The 21,901-nt window shown below is 39.1% G+C and overlaps 1 protein-coding gene and 1 pseudogene across 1 annotated transcript in view; one reads left to right on the top strand and one right to left on the bottom strand.

Annotated features, from left to right (window-relative positions):
* The window catches only part of LOC127161561 (uncharacterized), a 168,771-nt gene that overhangs the window by 109,657 nt on the left and 37,213 nt on the right, over positions 1 to 21,901 (bottom strand). The gene's annotated exons all lie outside the window — the stretch shown is intronic.
* On the top strand, positions 7,813 to 21,334 carry LOC127161559 (NACHT, LRR and PYD domains-containing protein 3-like; annotated as a pseudogene).

Raw genomic sequence — 21,901 nt, 5'->3', positions numbered from 1 at the left:
TAGCTAGATAGATATAAATGTACACATATGTATACGCACACACACAGACACGCACGCTGTCAGGTGTTGTGTGCGGGAAGGAGAAGTAGGGACGAGGAAGTCATGAACACGCTTTTTTATTAATATAATCCAAACAAGGGAACAGGAACGAACAGGAACAGCAGGGAAACCACACGCTAACACAAAGAAAACAAACATTAAGAACGGACAAGAAACGAAGAACTGAATCAAACTTAAATAACCAGGCTAATGAGACAAGGACAGGTGTAAGTGATTTAACAATGACATCATAATAAGAAACGGAACAGGAAAGACACATGAGGGAAAAACCAATGAAACAGTCCACAGGGGTGTGACATTATTCGCCCTGGAGGCTCGTGCAGGGTAGACACCGGATGGGGAGGAGGAACTCCTCCAGGGCGGATCAGGGAGCCATGGCGGGTCAGGGAACTCAGGAAGCCACGGCGGAGCATATAGTCCAGGATACCATGGCAGGTCAAGGAGCTCGGGAAGCCATGGCCAAGTACACAGTCCAGATGGCCATGGTGGATCAGGGAGCTCGGGGAGCCATGGCCGAGTACACAGTCCGGGCGGCCATGGCGGAGCACACAGTTCATATGGGTAGCCCCCCCACCCAAAAAAAATTTTCTTAGGGGGAAATAAGGGTATTGTCTGCCTGGGAGGGTACAGGAGGAACGGGCTTAGGAGGTGCTGGGTCAGGAGGCGCTGGCACAGGAGGGCGCTCTGGACAGTGCTCTGGCTCTGGAGGACTGGACGGGACCAGTGGAGATGTGGGAGGGCTGGACGGGACCAGCGGAGACGAAGGAGAGAGTAATCCATAATCTTCCATAATGGTCCATAATGGTCTTATGGCATATGTGGCTTGCCATATGAGAAGCCTGCGGCCCAGAGCGCGTGGCGACTGCAGGCTGACTTGAGCGCGAAGCGGTGGCAGGCTGATTTGAGCATGGGGGAGTCCGCGGGTTCTGGGCTGAGGATGAGGGAAGAGCTCTGGAGAACTGGGGGAGCGAGGGAGGACCGGAGGGAGTGAGCTCATTGAAGCAGCAGGTGGAAGACGCTGGCTGATGGTGAGCTGGAGCGTCCGCGTGTTTTTGGATAGGGGGAAGATTAGAATCCTCCACATCAACATAGAAGTTGAAATGACAGAGAGCAAGGATATAGTTAATGAATTCCGCTACGGGTCTGCGGCAATCTTCAGGAGTCACGGAACAAAACAGCTGGTCATCTTTTAGCCCCATCTGAAAACACGCGTTAATAATCGAGTCGCTCCAACTCACCAGATGTAACACGCTCAAAAATTCCACACGCTAACACAAAGAAAACAAACATTAAGAACCGTCAAGAAACAAAGAACTGAATCAAATTTATACAACCAGGTTAATGAGACAAGGACAGGTTTAAGTGATTAAACAATGATGTCATAATAAGAAACGGAACAGGAAAGACCAAATAAAGACACATGAGGGAAAAAACAGCAAAACAGTACACAGGGGTGTGACACGCACATATATATATATATATATATATATGTGTGTGTGTGTGTGTGTGTGTGTGTGTGCGTGTGTGTGTGTACTTGTTTTTGCTACATAGTGGGGACCAAATGTCCCCACAAGGATAGTAAAACCTGAAATTTTTCGGCCTGCGGTCACAATGTTAATAAAATTATTAAAAATAGTAAATGATGTTTATCTGAAAGTGTAACGATGCAAACATGTTTTCTGTGAGGGCTAGGTTTAGGGTTAGGGTTGGGTTAGGGGATAGACAATATTGTTTGGTCAGTATAAAATCTATAGAAGTCTATGGAAAGTCCCCACAATTCACAAAAACAAACGTGTGTGTGTGTGTGTGTGTGTGTGTGTGTGTGTGTATTTTTATTTTTTAGGTATATTCACCAAACTTAGGTGTGATTTTTTTTATTTATTTATTGTGAATCAGTGTATCTTTTGAGTGTGTGTATATTTATGTAGCTTTTTTTATTGCAAAATAATTACTATATATCTCCATTTTTTGACGTAGTGTCTAATGAATGATCTGTAGTGCGTATAGTATTGTAGAATTGACTAAAATGTGTATGATTTAAAAAGCTTTGTTTGATTTTAAGTACAGGTGAAATGGTTTTGAAGCAATTGTTTGTTACAACATTTGGATTTGTGTTTAAAGTTTTGAGAGAATGAGTGATGGTTTCAAAAAATGTGTTTTAGCATTTCAGAAAAACTGTAACTGATATCATCTGGAGTTTAAATCTCTGAATATATGGACTGTGGGTTATGAATTGCTATTGATTATATAGTTGTTCTACAGATTACCATATATTTAGTAACAGGCACGCACAAAAAAAATTCTGTGTGAATTTGGCTTGAGATCAAGTTGAATGTTGTGCCACTCTTGTCAAAAATGAAAGTGTATGCGAAAGTACAGAGTTGGTGTTTTACCATTTTATATGGACAGAATTTCTTCTTTACAATACATCATATCTTCATATGTTTAATAGAAAGATTTATAACAACATAAGGCTGTTTAATTACTGTAGTTTTTGTGATTGTTCTGTACTTTCATCTAGAGCAAGCAGAGAAGCCTAAACTGTTCAGATCCATCAAGGATGACACTCAAACAACTACAGACGAAGATTTAATTTCAGAATGCAGGTACTTTGAGTAACTCGTTAAAGCTTTTTATTTTATAGAAAAAAAAACTTATTATGTATGGGTTTTTTTTTAAGTTATATATCAAAAGCATATATCTTTAAAGGTCCTTAAGAGCTTTTCATTTGTAAGGTCGTAAGTCAAAAAGAGTTTGATTACCAATTATGTTTAGACACACAAGTGCAGAAGAAAGTACAGACATACAGTGATAGTGCAGACATGCATGTCACGACAAAAGGACCCAAAAGCAAAGGTTGGTCAAACAAAGGTATTTATTAGTCTTTAAAAACGTAGGTAGTCTGCCGTTCACTGGCCAAAAAGAGTGTTTACAGAACTGGAGGTTAACTCAGGAAATACAGAAATATAGGAATAAACTTGGAGGGAGAGCAGTCTCAGGCTGCAAGGGCGAGGGGCGACAACCTAGGCGGTACAGTCTGGTCCACATATCAGTGTCTGGAGGAGAGAGAACAGCAAGCGGCAGGTAACTGGGAGGCTAGACAAAACCCTGGTAAATAGCTTGACAAGACACAATTTAGACAAGACACGATCAGATTTGACTTGATCCTGATAGGAATGTCCCAGGCTGGAATCCAGCATCTCTCCTCCGGGCGGTACCCCTCCCAATCGACCAGGTACTGGAAACCCCTTCCCCAAGGGCGAACGGCCAGCAGCTTCTTGACCCTAAAGACAAGAGAACCCTCGACAAGGACGGGAGGGCAGGCAGATAACGGGTTTGATACACAAGACATGGAAAACCGGGTACACATGTTGTAAAAAGTGTGGTAGTCTAAGACGCACCGCCACTGGACTGAGAACCTTGACAATCAAAAAAGGGCCAATAAGTTTAGGCGCTAACTTTCAAGACTGGGATTGAAGGTGTAGATTACAAATGTGGAAAGCCACACTCTCTGGCCACAAATGTAACTAAGGGCTTTAGAGCGGCAACGATTTGGGCGACAATTAACGGCTCAACAGGTGCGTTCTCTTGTCTTACACAATGCAGAACGCACCATCTTCCAGGTACGTTAGGGATGGAACATTCCGACTCCTGGAAAGAGAATAGGGGTGGCTGGTAACCTAGAAAACCATTAAATGGAGATAAACCGGCAAAAGATGATGCTAGCAAGTTATAGGCGTATTCGACCCAACCAAGCTGCTCACACCAGGAAGTGGGATTGCAAGCAGCTAGGGTACAGAGTAAACACCCGAGGATCTGATTGACGTGTTCGGCTTGCCCATTAGTCTGTGGGTGAAACCCTGACGACAGACTGGCTGTTACCCCAATCCGTAGACAGAATTACCTCCAAAATTGAGAGACAAATTGAGGTCCTCTGTCGGAGAGGGTAGCCCGTGAGTCTTAAATACGTGATCAAACACGGTTTGTGCAGTCTCTCTAGTGGAAGGGAGCTTCGAAAGGGGGATAAAATTACTGAATTATCTGCAGAGGGAGGTAATACAGTAACAAACTCCAAAGCGATATGCAACCATGGATGAGATGCGATGGGAAGGGGACAAAGCTGACTGGCGGGAGGGGCGTTGCTAGACTTAGACTGGGTACAGACAGGACATGAGGCGACGAAACAGTGTACGTCCCTGACCAAAGCTGACCACCAAAAACGTTGGCGGACAGAGGCTAGGTTACCCCTAATACCAGGGTGCGCAGCGAGTCTGGAGGTGTGACTCCAGCGAAACAGACCATTGGGCAAAATGTTCTCTGTGGAAGGGCCGTCCTCTGACAAATCGAACTGATGAGAGAGCGCGTCAGGCTTTGTGTTCTTCGAGCCTGGTCTATAGGGAAATGGTAAAGTCGAAACGGCCAAAGAACAGAGCCCAATGCACCTGCCTAGCATTTAATCTCTTAGCTGAATGGATAAAGGCTAAATTTCGATGATCTGTCCAGACCATGAATGGGATTGCCGCCCCCTGTAACCAATGGCACCACTTGCCTAGTGCCAACCGAATGGCAAACAGTTTGCGGTTGCCCACATCATAGTTATGTTTTGCTGGCGAGAGACAGTGAGAGAAAAATGCGCAAGGGTGAACACGGTCATCTTGGTGTGACTGCTCCCACACCAACATTTGACGCATCAACCTTCACTATGAATTGTCTTGAAGTGTCAGGAGTGATAAGAATAGGAGCAGAAGTAAATAATTTCTTGAACACAGTCGAAAACCTCTTGTGCAGTCTCCGACCACGTGAAACAGAACTTGGTCGAAGTGAGAGCAGTCGGGGGGTGGCCACTTGACTAAAATTACGAATAAAGCGACGATAAAAATTTGCGAAACCCAAAAACCTTTGGAGAGCTATGTGAGAATCAGGGTCCAGCAAATCAATAATGGCTTGCACTTTAGCCAGATCCATACTGATGCCATCGGCGGACACGACCGAACCCAAAAATGTTACAGAACTAGCGTGGAAGATGCACTTCTTGCCCTTTACAAAAAGACGATTCTCCAACAGGCATTGAAGCACACAATGTACAAGTTGGACGTGTTCCTGGGGAGAGGATGAAAAAATGAGAATGTTGTCCAGGTAAACAAAAATGAAAATATTCAGCATGTCCCTCAGGACGTCGTTCACAAGCTCTTGAAAGACAGCGGGGGCGTTGACAAGCCCGAACAGAAGAACCTGTTACTCAAAGTGGCCTAATCTAATCTTAATCTAATCGTATTACATTCAGCCCACAATAATCTATGCAGGGACGCAAAGAACCATCTTCTTTACGAAAAAAAAAAAAAACCCTGCACAGGCGGGAGAGGTGGAGGGAACAATAGTACCGTCGGCTAGCGAATCAGCAAGGTATCTCTGAAAAACTTTGGGTTCGGGAGCGGATAAAAAATATAGTTTATCGCAAGGAGGAATGCCACCTGGAATGAGATAAATACTGCAATCATAAGGTCGATGGGGAGGGAGAGAGGTGGCCTGAGAACGACGGAACACCGTTCGCAAATTGTACTTCCTGGGCACTAGGCTCTTCCTAAACACAGAAGCAGAAGACACAACAGGCACGGCAAAGATAAGACATTTAACATGACATGATAAGCTCCAAGACATTATGGTCCCCTCTGCCCAGTTAATTTGAGGGTTATGCTGAGTTAACCAAGTGTGCCCCAAAATGATAGGTGTAAGGGGGGAATGAAAAATAAAAAAGGAAATTGTCTCTTGATGATTACCAGAAACAGTGAGACTCACCAGAAAGGTGGCTCGAGAAATCTTGTAGAGGATGTGCCCATCCAGGGCGTAGGTAGTAGAGGGATCATCTAATACCAGAAGAGGAATGCCGTGATGGAGAGCCCAGTCCTCATCCATAAGATTCCCCTCTCCCCCAGAGTCATTGAGAGTCGCACAAGAGTGGGTGGCACAGCCACAGCGCAGAAGGGCAGTGAGTGAGTTACGAGTCTTGTGAGACAGGGAGAATGTTGTGCTCGCCAGTACTCCCCGGTCTACTGACAATCCCTCCCTTTTACTGGGCACCGTGTGGCGAAATGCCCCTGAGCGCCACAGTACATGCAGAGTCACTCCAGAATGCAGCGCTGGGGCTCCGCAGCAGAAATATGAAGACCTCCCAGTTGCATCGGCTCAGCCACAACAGGGAAAGAGACGGCAGATAATTGAGCCCGTGATTCAGGAACAGGTGCTCGTGCATGATGACGCAACTCAAAGCGTCTAGACTGGAAGGCGGGGCATGAGCGATAATCTGTATATAAATGTATATAAATAATTACAATTAATTATGATTAATTACAATTATTTATATCAGTTGCCAGTAGTAACTGTAGCAGAATTCAATTTCCATCAACTAATCTGTTCATCCAACGAACATTCAGTATAATTTTTATATCAACTCTAAGAAATGATATTTTCCTGGCCACAGAAAATAACTTTCTTAAAGTACTATTGCTTTAGAGCATGTAGCTCGAATCGGAATCGTAAAGGGACATTAATTTGCAAGGCAGAATCAGAATTAAAACTCATGTAATTTGTGCACAAGAGTTTTATTAACGAAGGACTAACACATAACTAATCTAAACAAACAAACATAAAATCACTCATACATGGGAGAAGACCAAGTGAGAAGCAGTTAGAGAGACAAAAGAATGTAGCTATGAAAAGAGTCAGTTAACCACCTGAGTGAAACCATCAGTGCTGTCTACAGCTTACAGTAAACCTCTGTTTTGTTTAGTTAAATGTACGATACTTGCATTGCCTTGGTCGTTGAACAAGTGTCCAAATGCAGTCTCAGGTGAAAGTCTTGATGGTATGGAGCAGTGGTGATTTTGGAATTACGATCACGTTCTTCCGGGTCCGAAGAGTGACGAACTCCAAAGATGTTCTGACTCGATGGTGACTGGGAGTTTCTTCCCATGTGAAAATTGAAGAAGAGCCAAGAGCTCAGAGGGACCCAGCTGAAGTCCTGTGGTCTTTGGGGAATGGAAAGACAAGGCCGCAAGGCCTGGTGCAGCTTAGAGTCGCGACGAGTTCTGCCTCATCCTCCTCATCCTCTTAGGTTCTGAAAGAACTCATGTGAGACAAGTGAAGAAAGCTAAAAAAAAACGTGGAAGAGAGAAATGTCTGTTCAAGGACATTTCATGAGGATGAATTCCAGGGTTGAGTGAAAGTGTCTGGCTCTTTGTGGTCGACAGCCACAGCTCTACATGTTGGGGCCTGTTGGGCCTGCCGGGCAGGCCCCGTGCCGGCTCAGGCTCCCCGTGGGTTCCTCCACACGGGCAGCAATCGGAAGATTTTGCAGAAGAGAGAGGGGGATCACTCATGTGACCATTTAAGTTCTCTGGAAGCTACACCTCCAGGAGGTCCATGAACCAATAGCAACTTTCACCTTTGGATGGAAAGTTTACGACTCTTTGTCTGTCAGCATGGTATTTTGCATATGTAATTCGATTGGGTGTTGATGCAAAAACTACTAAGGTTTCTTAAAACACTGATATGTTGCATAGGTATCAACATATAATATACACTATCTTTTAGATCATCAAAATACAAATTCAAAGAGGCCAAACATGGCATAGGTGGGTTATACTACTAGTCATCTATCATAACGCATGCATAAAACAGTGGAAAGACAAATACAAATACAACAGACAAAAATTAAAATACAATGCAGTAATACTGTACATAATGACCTGGGCTATGTGTGATAGGAAGGTCAAAGAGAGGTTTGTCTGTGATTGAATGGGAAAGAGTCCATTTCTGTAGGCAAATGTAGTGTGTTCTGCTCGCATTCCATCGAGCAATAAAACGCTTATCAGATGGTCGTCCTGGCAACTGAGCCCTTTTGGGGTGTTAGTTGCTTTGGGGGGGTTGTCTCCAGAGCTCCAGCATATAGCTGGCTTGTTGGGTTTAAAGACTATTTGTTAAATGTAACAAATAACTGTATGTCTGATTGGTCCAGATGCTACAGGTATTAAGACTCATCAGACCAGGCAACCTTTATCCAATCTTCTATTGACCAGTTTTGGTTAGCTGATGTGAACTGTAGTCTCAGTTTCCTGTTCTCCTGTTCCTAGTTCTTAGGAGTAGCACATACTGCTGTAGCCCATCTGATTTAAGGTTGAACGTGTTGTGCATTCAGTGGTGCTATTGAATTAACAAGTTATTTCAGTTGCTGTTGCCTTTCTATCAGTTCAGACCACTCTGGCAATTCTCATCTGACCTCTGGCATTTTCACCCACAGATTAAATATTAGATATTTTGCCCACTGATTAGATACGTGTTAACTAGCAGTTGGAAAGGTATTAGCTAATAAAGTGCCGGTGAATGTTTTTATATGTAAGCAATAAGATACAAGAGACTGTGACTTCCTTACAATACAGCACACCTTGAGTATCTTATTGCTTTAATAAAATGGTTACCACATCATATGAATGTGACTCTGGACCACAAAACCAGTCATAAGGGTCAATTTTCTGAAATTAAGATTTACACATTATTTGAAAGGTGAATGCATATGCTTTTTCTGTTGATGCATGGTTTGTTAGGATAGAACAATATTTGTTTGAGATACAACTATTTGAAAATCTGAGGGTGCCAAAAAATCAAAATATTGTCCAAATTAAGTTCTTAGCAATACATATTACTAATCAAAAATGATGTTTTGATATATTTACAGTAAGAAATTTACAAAATATCTTCATGGAACATAATCTTCAAATAATATCCCAATGATTTTTGGCATAAAAGAAAAATCGATCATTTTGACCAATACAATGTATATTTGGCTGTTGCTACAAATATACCAGTGCTCCTTAAGACTGGTTTTGTGGTCCAGGGTCACAAATATTAAAACCAAAAATTGATATATTGATATGTTAATATGTGTAAATATACAACAGTTCTTTCTGGTTCTTGAATCTGATTGGCTGAGAGCCTTTTCCAGACAAGCAATATTCTAGTGATAATGGAACTCGAGCCATTTCACAGTTTGTATCACTCCGCTTATGGTATTGCTCACAGTCATGGTGAACAGCCAAATCCATTATAACTGTATTAATGATACTGTTTTTGTGTAACAGAATGTAGCTTTTTTTTAGGCGAGAATGTACTTGTTAAGACTTAAAATATGTGGTTTCAAATATTTGCTTCAATGTTTTCGGAGATGTGAGCTCCAGGGCATCAGCTGGAATCTTCTGGAATTTGCCACTGGCTCTGATGTCGATAGTGGTTAAACATGAGATATAATTTATTTTGGGTAAATCTAACAGGCAGTCTTTGGTCTCATTAATCAATTATTTGTTCCAGAGCAAATAGCTTTGGCTGAGGCTGCCTTTGTAATTCAGACTGAATTGCCTAGCAACATTTATGATGGCTGGTGTTTATTTTGTTGTTGTTTTTGATGTCCTGGAGCTGATGTCTCAGAAAACACAGAGGCAAATTTTTAAACAGATGGTGTCCTTATAAACCAACCGCATATTTGCAGTTAAAAGTCAGTTCACAGTCTGTGTATAAACGCAATGTAAGAGATGACTATAAAGTGTTCTTTTAATGATAAAAGACTAGTTAATTTATTGAATACATTAACTATTTCTCTGTTTTAGTCCAGTTCAGTGGAAGAGATCAGAGCAAGAGCCCAGCAGTGTCTCTATGAAGACTGAAACGTCCATGATTCGGTCATTACAGTTCAACATTGGAGATACACGGCCTGATCTCAGGTACAACATTTCTGTACAAGAGTTGAGTAGAGTTGAGAAGACATAATAGAGAATACATAAGACATTATGCTTATTAACTTTTTTAATTTTACAGTCACAAAGTCCTCAACACATTTAGATCAAACCTGAAGAAGAAGTTTGATTGTCTATATGAGGGAACAGCAATGCAGGGAAACCCAACACTGCTGAATGAGATCTACACAGAGCTGTACATCACAGAGAGTGAGAGTGGAGAGATCAATAATGAGCATGAGGTGAGACAGATTGAGACACAATCCAGGAGAGCAGCAACAGAGGACACGCCCATCAAATGCAATGACATCTTTAGACCTTTACCTGGACAAGACAAACCCGTCAGAACTATGCTGACAAAGGGAGTCGCTGGCATTGGAAAAACAGTCTCTGTGCAGAAGTTCATCCTGGACTGGGCTGAAGGGAAAGAGAATCAGGATGTCCAGTTTGTATTTCCACTTCCTTTCAGAGAAATTAACTTGATGAAGGACAAAACACTCAGTCTTTCAGATCTTCTTAATATATTTTTCCCCCAAACAAAAGAAATTGAAATATCCAGTGATCAATATAAAGTGTTGTTCATCTTTGATGGTCTGGATGAGTGTCGTCTGTCTATGAACTTTAAGAGCAAAGTGAAACTGTGTAATATATCTGAATCAGCCTCAGTGGAAGTGCTGCTGATGAACCTCATTGTAGGGAATCTGCTTCCCTCTGCTCTCATCTGGATCACCTCCAGACCAGCACTAGCTAATCTTATTCCCTCTGAGTGTGTCCATCGAGTGACAGAGGTACGAGGTTTCAATGAGCAACAGGAGGAGGAATATGTCAGGAAGAGATTGAGTGATCAGAGTCTGGCCAACAGGATCATCTCACACCTGAAGTCATCAAGGAGCCTCTACATCATGTGTCACATCCCAGTGTTCTGTTGGATCTCAGCTGCTGTTCTAGAGAAGATGTTGAGTCAAGCAGAAAGTGGAGAGATTCCCAAGACTCTCACTCAATTGTACACACACTTCCTGATCCTCCAGACCAACATCAAACATGAGAAGGACTATAAGAAGAAAGTGAAGGATAAAGACATGATCCTCAAACTGGGGAAACTGGCTTTTCAGCAGCTTGTGAAAGGCAACCTGATCTTCTATGATGAAGACCTGAGAGAGTGTGGCATTGATATGACAGAAGCATCAGTGTACTCAGGATTGTGCACTCAGATCTTCAGAGAGGAGTTGGGCTTGTATCAGAGGAAAGTCTTCTGCTTTGTTCATCTGAGCCTTCAGGAATATCTAGCAGCTCTATATGTGCACCTCTCCTTTACAATCAACAACAGAAATGTGTTTGACAAAACCAAACAAAGTCTGTTATCTAAGATTTTTAACCAGAAGAAATGTAGTTCATTATCTGATCTGCATCAGACAGCTGTGAATGAGGCTTTACAGAGTAAGAACGGACATCTGGATCTTTTCCTGCGTTTTCTTCTGAGTCTCTCAGTTGAGTCCAATCAGAGTCTCTTACGAAAACTGCTCCCACAGATAGGAAGCTGCTTCTATAAAAAAGAGGAAACACTTCAATACATCACACAGATGATCAGGGAGAATCGCTCTCCAGAGAAATCCATCAATCTGTTTCACTGTCTGAATGAACTGGGTGATGATTCACTGATGCAGGAGATCCAAGATTATCTGAAATCTGGAAAAATAAAAGAAACCAAACTCTCCTCTTCACAGTGGTCAGCTCTGGTTTATGTGTTCCTTACATCAGAGTCTGCTCTGGATGTGTTTGATCTAAAACAGTTTATTGGAGCACAAACAAAAGCAGATAAAGTTCTTCAGTATTTATTACCCGTGGTTAAAGAATCCAGATCAGTTTGGTAAGTAACACTGAAAACAATCACTCCACTTTAAAAATCTTGACCACTCCACTCAGTTAAAATTAGTATTTTACCTAGGTTTTTGTTTCTTTTTCAGACCCTCTCTGTTTTTACCTAAGTATTTTCTCAGGCTTTTCGATAGGACTATTTCTTCTTATATATGGTAGGGCAGACCTCCTTGGTTAAGCAAGGCATATCTCTAGAGACATAAAAAAAGATGGGGGTCTTGGTCTGCCCAACTTTTTGATTTGTTACTGGGCAGCAAATATTAGTAAAATTCACAGCTGATATAATTCTCCCCATATAGTTTGGTGTAGGTTAAAAGCAGTCTTGCTCTACATCTTTGCGTTCTGCCTTGGTGTGTGCTCCTTTGTCCAGTCGGCCATCAAAGTTCAATAGTACAGCAGTTGTTTGTACTTCTCTCAGGATTTGGAGACAATTCAGATAACATTTTGGCCCTATTTGCAATAATCATCTATTTCTGCCTTCACCCTTATTCTGCTTATGTTCTATGGAAAAACAAAGGCCTATTGCATTTTTCTTATTTATTTATTGATGGAGTTTTTGCAACTTTTTCTGATCTTGCAGGGAAATGCAGTATTCCATGGTCTAACTTGTTTTGTTTTTTTCAAGTACGTAATTTTTTTTTTCCCTTTGTCCTTGTTTTCCAGACTTGCCTGAACCTTCTTTATATGAGAAGTGCTTAATTCAAAATCATGGCACTATATCTACTTTATACAGTTAATTTTTTTCTAATTCTTTGCCTTCTTCCTCTCGGTTTAAACATCAATGGGAGATAGAACTTGGATGTAGTTTGCAGCAGGAATGGTGGGAAATGGCTGTTGACAGGGTTAATTCCTCTTCTTCCTGTGCTAGACTGAGTCTGATTCAGTTTAAGGTTCTCCATAGAATTCATCTCACAAATGTCAAACTAAGTAAGCTGTTTCGGGGGAGTAGACGTTATTTGCAATAAATGCTCTCTTGGTCCTGCTGACCATACCCATATGTTCTTGTCCAAAGTTAGAAAATTTTTGTTTTCTTAACCAATTAGATGGTGTCTTAACTTGGGATGTTGCTATGTTTCTCCTTCCAATACATAAATCAACACATTATCTCATCAGTCACATGGTCCGAATTTTCCTGCTCTTGCAGAGTATAATCTGAACGTGATTTCTATAACATGCATATAATAGAAACGTTTAAAGCATGAATTTTAAAACTCATACATACCAAACACAAATATAAACCCTTAAGCTATTCAGTAGTTATTAAAAGGACATACACAACGAGTGATTAGAACATAAAAGACAAATGTGTGGGTAACATCCATGATAGGGAGTTATGCAATGGACTGATGTTCATTTATAATTCCTTTTAACCAGTGTTCGAATTGTGTCATAAGACACTGTATGATAAATAAATATCTTACTTACATAGTTCGTACATCTGCACTTTGTTGCTTATGATGAGGGGATTCGCAAGTTTCAGCAATGACTGTTCTGAATGCCTCTGATTGGCCACTGCGTTCTAAACTCAACAGAGTCGTGTGTGATTGGTCATAATGCGCAATGCTGTAAAAACATGATTTAACTTGAGCAGGTCTGAATTTAATACAGCAATCGAATCTTTTCATTTCATTTTCACTAGTTTTATGTTTGAATATTATATTTTTGTTGAAAAACCAGGGGACCCCCCAAGTATATTTTTTAGGGGTTATGGGGGGTCCCTTAATGCTTATGGGAGGTCCAGGACCCGTTAAATGTATAGCACAGTAATGAAGCCAGCAACATATGGAGAGAAAAAGAAAGACTATTAATAATCTTTCACTGCACAGAAAAGCATTATAATATGAAAGGCTCCAATACAGAGCAGCACAAAGCACTTATGCACATCCCATGCCACCAGCATGCATTAGTAATAAAGCACTATAATCTACTTTGTTAAATTAAATAAATAAAAACTTTCTCCTATTGGATCCACTCTTCCTTCCCTGCACTGAATTACTAAAACATTCATTTAAAATTTAAAGGAAGGCCATTTACTTGTTTTCATTATAGTTGTTTGTTTTGTTCTTTACACAGGCTATATGGATGTAATCTCACTACTCAGTCCTGTGAATGTTTGTCTTCAGCTCTACAATCCTCAAACATCCTGAGAGAGCTGGATCTGAGTAACAATGACCTGTGGGATTCTGGAGTGAAGCTTCTTTCTGATGGACTGAAGAGTCCAAACTGTCAGCTGGAGATTTTGAAGTAAATGGTTTCAGTAAAATAAATAAGCAGAGTGTGTTTATCAAATTGTAAAGCTTGCCATGTAATTTGATATTATTATACAGTGGGGCACTATTTATTTAAATGCAAAAAGCTCATGATCCATTGTTTTCAATGTCTTTCTGGATTTGAAAATACAACATGCATCAAACATCTGCGCTTTTATTTGATTGGGCATCCTAATCACCAGTTGTTCTTGACATGTACTGTTAGACAGCTGTTTAAATGTTTTGTCATCCAAACAGATAGCTAATATGTGCGGAATAGAGTGCAGCAGAACAACATGAAAAAATATTAAATATGAACGCCTTAAGCCGGGCACACACTACAGGATTTTTAAAATCCTAACCGATTATGAAATCTGGTTGCAGCGCACACATAAGGAGAATCTTTGCAGATTATCTTCCCTAAAATCTTAAACATGCACACACTACAAGATTTGAAAATTGTGGCGCATCACACACTACAAGATATTATTAAGATTATCATGACGGAGGAAGCGCCTTACGTGATCTTACGCAACAGATCGTCATTTCAGCAACTAATGTTTACAAATATTAATATTAGTGTGCTAGCAGAATTATGCACTCACTGTGTTGAAAACTGAGACGATTTCACACCAGAGCTTTCCTTACTCCATGCGGTTGTGGTATGTTTTCAACATATTATACAGACACTGTTACTACAAAAACATAAGAAGCAGTTTCCTCCATCTCCACTATCCAACGGACTAACTCTTTTGTTTTGAGCAATGAGTTATGATTAACACTGCATTTAAGGAATGAGATATGTAAGAGAATTATGTAATTATGTAAGAGAAATGTCTGTGATACATTACCTAACACTGCAAAAAACATAAGTAGCTGCAAGTAGAAACCTCTGCAGCTCCCCTTTGCACAAACAAATATACTGATTGAGTCAGTTGCACTGGTGCTCCTAAATATTTTTACATAGCAGCATGCAGTAGTTTTCATTTGCAAAAGCGACTGAAATGGTCACACTGTAGAGCCCTGCAAATCAGTATACAGAAGTTAAACAGTTACCTTAAACTCTAGTGTTAAGGTGCCCAACTCACCATCACTGAGCTGAGAGTGCTCTGTGTTTCTCTTACACATGCAAAGAGAGAGAAAGCAAGAGTGTCTTACATACCACATAGACCTGACTTTCTACATGTAAATAATATGCACTGTTGCATTTTCTTGTTAGAAATACATTACAGTTATTGTGGAATTATGTAGCCTTTAAGAACAAACAGAAGCTGGTTTCTTCAGTAATGGGTGGAAATAATAAACAAAAGACAGTTTCAATCTTGCCTATTAGTCCCTGTCTTACGTGATTAATACAAATTATATATACATTGCCACTCAAAAGTTTGGGATCAGTAAAATTTTTTTAATGGTTTTTAAAGACATTTCTTATGCTCACCAAGGCTGCATTTATTGGATAAAACATACAGAAAAAAATAATATTGTGAAATATTATTTTAATTTAAAATAATCATTTTCTATGTGAATATATTTTAAAATGTAATTTATTCCTGTGATACAAATCTGAATTTTCAGCATCATTACTCCAGTCTTTAGTATCACATGATCCTTCAGAAATCATTTTAATATGCTGATTTATTATCGATGTTGAAAACAGTCATACTGCTTAATATTTTGTTGGAACCTGTGATTTTTATTCCAGGATTCTTTAACAAATAAAAAGCTGAAAAGAACAGCACTTAAAATAGAAATCTTCTGTAACAATATGAACTACCATCTAAAAGTTTGGGATTAGTAAAAATATTAATTTCTTTCAAAAACATAAGAGAGAATAAAAATGTATTGTGTATATGTACATTTCTGTCATATGTTTATATGTTATCATTTCAGATTATTTCTATACACATTTATTTTTAACACTGATCTTAAGACATGAGCATATAGGAATAATTTGTGGCTGAAATGGGTATAAATGTGTGAGAGATTTGTCTGATTGTCACATGGACTATTGCTGTGTTTTCAGATTGTCTGGCTGTATGGTGACAGAGGAGGGCTGTCGTTACGTGTTTTCAGCTCTGAGCTCAAACCCCTCACACCTGAGAGAGCTGGATCTGAGCTACAATCACCCAGGAGATTCAGGAGTCAAACTGCTCACTGAAAAGCTGCTGGATTCAATCTGTTCACTGGACAAACTCAAGTATGTCTTGCAGGAAAATTTTACATTTTGCAATTTCAACTCCTCAGTGGATATGTGCTATATATACTGTACACTTATACACATATATACATACACAAACACACATACACACACACACACATACATACGTATAGTATATGTATATATGTAGTATATAAGAAGTCTTAGGCCACTGGTATTTTCACCACCTAAAAAAATGGTTTAATGTGTTATTTCTATCTTCTGCTGTAGTATCAGTAGGAAATATCATTTTACATTTCCAAACATTAATTTTGCCATTAATTGTAATAATCCAGTTAGATTTTTGTTTGCACAAGGAGTCTGACAACAGCCAGTGCTCCACACAGAGATCTGATCCATCATCATCTGGAATGACATGAAAAAAAAAACAGAAATAAAGACAATCCAGTAGAACTGTTGCATCTCTGTGCGGAGCACTGGCTGTTGTAAGACTCCTTGTGTAAACAAACATCTCTCTGGATTATTACAATTAATGGAGATAGAAGATAGAAATAACTGACATTAAACTATTTTTAGCTGGTGAAAATACTAGTGGCCTAGCATACATATATATATATATATATATATATATACAGTACTGTGCGAAAGTGTTAGGCCACTAGTATATGATCCACTATATATATATATATATGTGTGTGTATAGTGATTCATATTTTCAGTTTAACGTATTAAAAACATTTAACACGCAGTTAACACAGGGGTGAAGCTAGGGTTGGACACTCCACTCACAACTACTGCTTCTTTCTCTTTTTTTCTTGACAAGAAGTGTGGTTATAGAACGTCATCTTTACAGTCATAGGAGACTTTTCAGATGCACATTCAACTCCGCCTCAATCAAACGAGTGCAGAAACGGTACAGAAGTGATGTGGAGCTTCAACAACAACAGTGAACTGCAGTCAGATGAGATGTTGTCAGGCCATATGTCAGTAAAAATTTCCTGTTCTGTCAGCCCTTATACTGTGCTGGTAGCGAGTGCTCTTCAGTTGAACACACAAATGGTGGTGGTGGTGTCATTTCATATCAAAGCATGAAAGAAACTACAACCATGCAATGGTAGTTATATAGTCAGTTAAAGGAGAAGTCCACTTCCAGAACAACAATTTACAGATAATGTACTCACCCCCTTGTCATCCAAGATGTTCATGTCTTTCTTTCTTTAGTCGTAAAGAAATTATGTCTTTTGAGGAAAACATTTCAGGATTTTTCTCCATATAATGGACTGATATGGTGCCCCGAGTTTGAACTTCCGGAATGCAGTTTAAATGCAGCTTCAAACGATCCCAAATTCAGTTGTAAATGATCCCAGTGGAGGAAGAAGGGTCTTTCTAGTGAAACAATCAGTTAGTTTAATTAAAAAAATAATTTAAATACTTTTTAATCTCAAACACTGGTCTTGTCTTGCTCTGCCTGAACTCTGTGTTTTCTGCCTCAAGACAGTTAGGGTATGTCGAAAAACTCCAATCGTATTTTCTTCCTCAACTTCAAAGATCATTTCAAAATCATCCTATATTGCTGAAGAAGTACTGACCCAGTGTTTACAAAGTGAACATGCAAAGAAGATCAAACACCCTTAACAAAAAAGGTATAGGACAATTTTGAAGTTTATAAAAAACTTAGCAGCCAAAATAAGCTAATAACCCAGCTGCTGTGATGTCTGTTAATCAAAGAATTTAAAAAAAAGAAAAAAAAAGAGGAAATTAATAACTTTTATAGCTTTAAGAATTTGTCTATATTTAATGATAGAATTTAGTATTTAATAACTTTATTCAATTTCTTTATATTTCCTACTTGCTGAAGTTAAAGCCTAATAAATGTTAAAATTGATAGCTCTCAATTATGTAAGGAATATTTGACTCTGGGCCATTGAATTATTAGAAAAATAATGCACACGCGCTTCGCGTCAGGTGATATATCAGGCAATATTTTTCAAGGCTTTTGTCCATTTTTTGTACTTAAAACAATACTGTGAGTAGGATTAACCTAATTTTAGATCTAGTAAAGGAGGCTTGAGCTGTTGATAGCAGACTAATGCAGCTAATAACTAAGTTATTAGAGAGAGAGAGAGAGAGAGATTCAGCACTGCTGTCACCTTGCTTGTGAAAAATGTCATGTAGCTTTTAAGTAAGTACTAAACTGTACTGATAAAGTGTATGTTTCTGTAAGGGAGAGAGAGAGTGCGAGAAATAGATTGTGTGCTTTCCGTACATAATGTTGAATGGCTATAGTCAGGCCTTTATACACTTTGGGATCAGTAAGATTTTAATGTTTTTTTTAAGTTCCTTACGCTCATCAAGGCTGCATTTATTTGATCAAAAATAAAGATAAAACAGTAATATAATGAGATATAATTGCAATATAAAATAACAGTTTTCTATTTAAATATAGTTCAAAATAAAATGTATTCCTGTGACGCAAAGTTGAATTTTTATCAGCCATTACTTCAGTCTTCATTGTCTTCAGTCACGTGATCCTTCAGATATCATTCTAATTTACTTTAGAAATCATTCTTAGTTTTTTTTTTTTTTTTTTTTTAACTGTAATTCTATGTCACAAGTGAAGAGTTCAGATGCAAAACCAGCTAAAAGCCATCTCGGTCAAAAATGAGATAATGATACTGAGTGAATGCTCTTGACACATATTATATATCCATCAAATACTTTTTCTTCAAACTCTGTAAAATACCAGCCTCAGCCCAATCAGAAATACCGGTACTTACATAGAAACCTATATATCTGAGCCTGATAAAAATGCATTTTTTAAAGAAAGACATCTGAAAGATCTCTTAAAGTAGTAAAATTTATTTAACTACTTTTATTTATTTTTTACAAATGAATACTAAGGCTAGAAACTAGGGCTGTGTTTAATACATGGAAATGTCAATGTATTATGTACTACTTGATGATAAGGACATGGATGCAGCTGTTTCTGTAACGAATTCAGCATGTGCACAGCACTGAACCGCACTTCATTTAAATACAAAAACACAGTTTAAAGCTGAGTGGAAAAGTGCATGTATGAGAGAGAGAGAGAGAGAGAGAGAGAGACTGTATATGTATCAATTACTTTCATTTTGCTGTGTTTATCATTTATCAGTGCAGCTGTGACTTTAATTGATTCAAATAAGAGTTATGTTACAAACTAATAGCAGAGAAAGATAATGTAGCTCTTCAGAGGTTAAACTATTTTATTGATAAAATTGCAGGGCAGCACTGAAGTATAAGTGTGAGTGACTGAATGTGTGTGTGTGAACTACAGTGAAGACAGTGCATTAGTTTACAACACTTCTCACTCTTATTTTTATTTTTTTTTTATGTAGTGAGTGTGTTGATCTGTGCAATGATCACCTACCAGCAATGTAAAGATGATTTTATGAATATATTGCTGCCTGCAACTGTCTGCTCTGCCTGTAGTTATCAATGATCCTACAGTATGCAGTGTGTAATAAACAGCTATTTCACTCAATTCTGCTGAGGAGAAATTCACTGCAGTCCCGTATCCAGATACACAGCTCTACTAGCAACCACACCATGTACCCTAGCAACTGAACAGCAACACCCTAGCAACCATATAGCAACAGCCTAACAACCACCCCAGGGACCTTAGCAACTGCATAGCAACACTCCACCCAGAACACCCAAGCCACTACATAGTAACACCCTAGCAACCACACTGAGTGCCTAACTGCATAGCAACCACCCAGAACATGTTATTAATGTCTTTGCAACCACCAAAGTACCCTGGCAACTACATAGCAACAGCCTAGCAACCACCCTGAGTACACTGGCAACTGCATAGCAACAGTTTGTTGACTGTCTGAACGTGTGTTTTCTAGTGTGGATCATGGAGGAGAATCCAGGATTACAGCAGGACTGAAGAAATGTACGTCTACAAACACACACACACACACACACACACACACACACACACACGCATTTTGTGTTTCCATGTTTTATGGGGACATTTCATAGGTGTAATGGTTTTTATACTGTACAAACCATATTTTCTATCGCCCTAAACCTAAACCTAGCCCTCATAGGAGACTGTGCACACTTTTACTTTCTCAAAAAAACTCATTATGCATGATTTATAAGCCTGTTTCCCCATGGGGAGCTAAAAATGTCCCCACAAGGTCAAAATTTACTGGTATTACTATCCTTGTTAGGAAAATTGGTCCCCATAACGTGATAAATAACAGGTGCACACACACACACACACACACACGTTTGTTTTTGTGAATTGTGGGGACTTTCCATAGACTTCTATAGATTTTATACTGACCAAACGATATTGTCTATCCCCTAACCCAACCCTAACCCTAAACCTAGCCCTTACAGAAAACATGTTTGCATCGTTACACTTTCAGATAAACATCATTTACTATTTTTAATCATTTTTTAACATGTCAAAAATTTCAGATTTTACTATCCTTGTGGGGACATTTGGTCCCCACAATGTAGCAAAAACAAGTACACACACACACACACACACACACACAGCTGTAATGATTGTTGTTGTGTTATAAATGTGTCTGTTCTTGTGTTCAGATGCCCGTTTTCTCACACTGGATCCAAACACAGTAAACAGTAAACTCAGACTATCTGAGGAAAACACAAAGGTGACACGTGGGAGAGAGAAACAACCGTATCCTGATCATCCAGACAGATTTGATGATTATCCTCAGGTGTTGTGTAGAGAGAGTGTGTGTGGACGCTGTTACTGGGAGATTGAGTGGAGTGGATTTCATGGTGTGTATATATCAGTGTCATATAAGAGCATCAGCAGGAAGGGAGACGATGAAGGGAGTGATGAGTGTGTGTTTGGATATAATGATCAGTCCTGGAGTTTGATCTGCTCTCCCTTCAGTTACTCTTTCATTCACAATAACACAGAGACTCGTCTCCCTGTGAATCCCATCATCAGTCGTAGAATAGGAGAGTATGGTAATAGCTATAGAATAGGAGTGTATGGTAATATCTATAGAACAGGAGTGTATGTGGATGTGAGTGCAGGAACTCTGTCCTTCTACAGCGTCTCTGACACAGTGAGTCTCATTCACACAGTCCAGACCACATTCACTCAGCCGCTCTATGCTGGGTTTAGGGTTGATTTTAAATCATCATTGAAACTGTGTTGAATCAAAATAGACTGATGAGAGATTCTACCCATAATGCTTTGAGCTGATGATGAATCAGTAACAGTGAGATGTTATTGAGTCTCTTCATGACATTAATACTGCAGCTCAACTTCTGTCCCTCAAATAACAGAATAAATGTGTCAGAAATCACCATATAGACAGTAACATCAGTGTGTGAGTCTACATTTGTTTTGTCGTATCTCATCAATCATTTGTTTTATTACTAGCAAAATGTAAAAATGTCACAATCATGATTAATGAAGAACATGTAATTAATTTCTCTCTATTGTTTTTGTAAAGAAATAGTAAAACACAATGACAAATCAAGTTGAGATCAGATTTTAATTGATGTTTGTATCATGAATATAATCGATTCCTCACAAGACTGAAATGAGCTTCTGACATTATAAAATATGACATTAATCACAGCATTTAATAAAATATATTATTGTAACTACAGTAAAACTGTATTAAATGATTATAAGATCTCTTGAAAGAAACTGTCAGAATACATTTTAACACATTTTCATGTTTTAATCAGTATATTTATAGACCAAAATCATATTTTTTATTTACTGTTTT

This window comes from Labeo rohita, unplaced genomic scaffold (genome assembly GCF_022985175.1).
Source record: "Labeo rohita strain BAU-BD-2019 unplaced genomic scaffold, IGBB_LRoh.1.0 scaffold_67, whole genome shotgun sequence".
Lineage (NCBI taxonomy): Eukaryota > Metazoa > Chordata > Actinopteri > Cypriniformes > Cyprinidae > Labeo > Labeo rohita.
The sequence above is the reverse complement of the archived record's forward strand: the minus strand, read 5'-3'. Positions and strand labels throughout refer to the sequence as shown.